Raw genomic sequence first — 4,459 nt, 5'->3', positions numbered from 1 at the left:
TAGCCCCAGGGACCGTCTCTAAATCTGCAGTAGGAAAGAAACGAAAAACTAAATCCTGCAGGTCATCCTGGCGTTAAAGGCAGGTTGTGAGAATTTAAGCTGCAGGTCGACCCTTATTACTCTTAAAACCATCGAGGCTTACAACACTGAAGATGATGTGGTTCATCCTCTGTGCACCTCTTTACTGATGCAATCCAAATTTAATCTTACTGCCCTTCTCCCACAGTTTTCGCTGAAAAGATGCACTGGGCTCTATTTTAACCGGTCTCTGGTAAAACAGCAACACTTGCCTCAAAGTTAGTGGCAATTTAAAATTAATGCCTTCTCTATGCCTTTAATATTCTTCATATAACTGGATATTGCAGACATTAGTGACTCAAAATGCTGTTAGCTTTTTTTAATGACTGCACTTTCAGGGAATTTTGTATTTGAACCCCCTCTGTTCACCATCACCATTCAGCAGCGTACTATTGAGTGTGCACCTCCATTCCTTGTTTTTCCTCCCAAAATGTATTACCTTACAAATATCAACATTAAATGTTGTCTGTCACTTGCCTGCCCATTGCACTAACCTATGTCTTTCTGAAGTATTTTGTAATCCACCTAATTTGCCAAACACTACCGTTGGTGTCATCAGCAAACTTCATTTTGCTCCCCAAGCATGTCTAAATCAACTAAATTTAGCAAAATATTTAAACACAAAATACAGCAAAATAAAGAAAAGTTTCAGTACTTGCCTAGTTATTCCCACTAAAACTAAATTCTATATTCGCCTGGCTTTTCACACACCATTGACCTCTTACAGTTTAAGAATGATCCTTTTTTATTCAACGAAATGTATACTGTCTTAATCAGCCGATGACAGAATACATAAACATACCACCTGTTGAAATAATTAAGTAACCTGTTACTGACTTAAGCTAGCCCATAGCTGGCACCAATTAGACAAGTTTAAACATCTCCTATAAATAAAAACAGAAAATGCTGGAAATACTCAGGAGGTCAGGCAGCATCTGCCATTTCAGAAACAGTTAATGCTTCAGATCAATGACCTTTCATCAGATTTCAGATTTCTGTTTTTATTTCAGATTTACATCATCTGCAGTATTTTGCTTTTGTAAATATCTCATAGTATGGAACAGCGCAAAAATGTAAATTAAACTCAAAATACTGTAAAACACATAAATTTAGGGCCAAAAGTTGGATGCACAGTGCCCATTTTTTGGGCACCGTGAGTGGCCTTAGAAGTCCAAAAAGGGTCCATGGCATGCATACGCACTTCTGGTGTGAGTCGTGCTGAATGCCATTATTGGTGAGGGCATTAGCACGTACACAGTTAGTGTATGCTGGAAGTGTGCAGAGTGGGTAGATTTATGACGTCAATCAGTGTGTAACACTAATTTGATGTCAACGCAACATTTTGGAACTCAACGTTCGAGCTAACGCCATCTGTTAATCACAGACAGTTGAACACATGTTTAGCAGCAGGAAGGACATCCCCCCACCCCATCAAGGGAACATCAACCACTTTCAGGTTAGTTGCTAAATCATTTTTACTGGTTCTTGCTATGATTGTACAAGTGTTTACTGCTTTTTTAGAGTTCTTTAAAGTTGCTAAAGTCTACAGGGAGTCCTGTGGCAGGTGCTGGAGGAGTTGCCACTGACTTCAAGGCTTATGCACAAACCAATTGCTCCCAGACATGAATGGAATAATAGAAATTCCTCTTAGAATGCAGAATGATTTGGAGAATGAACAGAGGACAAGCAGAGAAGGACAAGATGCTGAAAGAGGGAGGAGAAACAGGAGAAAGGCTCTCATGAGGCCATATCTGCCCCGGGTGGTCAGGGAGCAATTCTCTTACTTGAAACTCAGCAAGAAACAGTCAGAAGTCTGTACTTCAGTAAGGACATCCTCACTGAAATCTGCCACCTGAAGCAGTCACAACTGCAACTTCAGATCAAGGCAAGGACTGCATTGCCAATGGCTGTGAAGATGGCCATAGACATGAACTTTAATGCGTTGGGCTCCTTCCAGGCTGAAGATGGAGATATTTGCAACATCTTTCAGTTTTCCATCCACTGTTGCATAAGGGAGGTCACTGACACACTCTATTCAAAGAGAGTTGACTACATTTCATTCTCTCTTGCCAGAGAGCAGCAGGTGGAGCAAGCACATGGCTTCGTGGGATTGCAGGCTTCCCCCATGGTGCAGGGTGCCATTTACTGCATGCCCATCACTATGTGGGCGCTGCATGTCATTTCTGAGATGCAACTGGTGTCCAGTTGGTGTGCAACCATATTTATTTTATTTTTATTTAGAGATACAGCACTGTACCCCCACCCATCCCAGGACCTAACTGCAGTTGCTGATAGCGTCACAGCCAGATAGCATTACCGCTTGGTTTTTCTTGTTCCTTCAACATCCTCTCTATGTCAGAATAAATAGAAGGAAGTAACCATGTTTCTTTATTTTATACACTTTTTATAGTTGAGATCAACAAATCACAACTGAACAGAATGTGACATCTGGAATGGGATGGTGGCTCTCAAAATGTTTAAATAAACAGAAGAAGTTGGGTGTTAGGCATTCCATTTTCTTTGAAACAAATTTCAAGTGAAAGCTTAGGTACACAAAAAGTCCAGCATTAAAGAATGTGTCACACACATAAAAGGTATAAAACATGTATGTTTCAGCCACTTCTGACATGCTTAGATACATAAAAAGCATTTAAAAATAATCAGATTCCAAAACTTAGTTGATTCATTTTGATGTGGCAAATACAATTCAATGCAGACAAATGGGAAGTGCCACGTTTTGGTAAAAAGAATCAAGAATGGAAATATACCCTAAATCCTCTCCATCATCAAGACTTCCACCTTTGTAAAATTATCCAACTCCTTTCCTGCCTCAGCTGACCTGCTGCTGAAACACTCATCCATGCCTTGGTCACCTCTAGACTTCACTACACCAATCCATTCCCAGCTTGCACCCCTCATAAACTTGAGCTCATCCAAAACTCTGCTACTTGTATTCTAGCTTGCACTAAGTCCCATTCACCTATCCCCCCCGCTATGCTCTATATTGGCTCCTGGTCTGGCATTTCTTGATTTTAAAACTCTCATCCTTGTTTTCAGAGCCTGAAATTCTACCTATAATGAACAGAACATGTGAAAGAAAACATATAAATGCAAGCCAAGGCTGGGATTTTATGCTGGCGATGGGGGCCTCAATGTCCAGAAAAGACAATGTCGAGAACCTCATGTTGCCTCTTCTGTGGAAGGCCTGCTGAGCCTAGTGCCAATTAGGATCAAGGACCCCGGTGACGGAAGTCCCGCCCTCGAAGAGCTGCCAGCCAATCAGAGGCCCGCAGCTCTTCCATTGAACAGCGCCACTGCGCAGGCGGTGGCTGTTGCCAGAGGAGCACCTACCCAAGACCCAGGAGCATCACTGGACTCAGGCCACATGTAGGTCAGGATGGGAGGGCTCTCGTGGGGTGAGGGTTGTGGGGGAGGGGTTGTAGGTTCCTCCCGCTTCGTTGCCAGGTCCCTCGTTCAGGCATTTAGTGCCTTTTAACAAGGGACACCTCCAAAGCCAGGAAGCAACCCGCACGGTTTTCTGTGCCATGCGTTCCATGCGGCGACAGAGCTGCCCGCCACATGGCTAATTGCAGCAGCAGGATGAGTCCCTTAATCGGGCATTAATTGCCAAGTTAAGGGCGATGGGGCAGAAAAGCCGTTCACCTGCCCTGGACTTAATTTTGGCGGAGGTGGGAAGGTGGCAGGGCTCGATTTTATGCTCTCCCTGATTCCAAACCCACCGCAAGACTTTCCGCTTTGGCCACATTTGGAGATCTGTGTGCAAATTGTACTCAAAATTGTGATAATTTGAAGAAGTGTTTTTTTTGCTCAAACTCATTTGCATATTGCTAAACATAAAATCGGCCATGAACCAGCACAATTGGGCAGTGTTTTAGAATCTAATCTTTGAAGAAAAATTGCATTAATAACATTTATTGATATAGTTAAGACTGTTTTTTTAAATTTCCAAAATATACTTTATTCATAAAAATCTATAAAAATTACATTCCCAAACAGTTTAAAACAACATCAAGTCAAAAAATACAAACAGTGCAAAGGTGATCAGTTTCCTTCTATACAATCATGAGTTGCCTCACAACTCTTCCATTTCATTGTCATGCCATATACATTTTTACATTTACAGCACACAAAATTTCTCCGATACAGTTCGAGGGGTTTCCCATGGATCCAGCCCCTCAGTTCAGCTTGGTGGGGGGACCTTACACTGTGGTCTTTCCCCATTGAGCCTTTGCTGCGGCTGCCCCAAGCTTTAGTGCGTCCCTCAGCACGTAGTCCTGGACCTTGGAATGTGCCAGTCAGCAAGATTCGGTGGTGGACAACTCTTTGCGCTGGAAGACCAGCAAGTTTCGGGCAGACCAAA

This window comes from Heterodontus francisci, chromosome 5 (assembly GCF_036365525.1).
Source record: "Heterodontus francisci isolate sHetFra1 chromosome 5, sHetFra1.hap1, whole genome shotgun sequence".
NCBI classification, from domain to species: domain Eukaryota; kingdom Metazoa; phylum Chordata; class Chondrichthyes; order Heterodontiformes; family Heterodontidae; genus Heterodontus; species Heterodontus francisci.
This window is presented reverse-complemented; position numbering follows the sequence as displayed.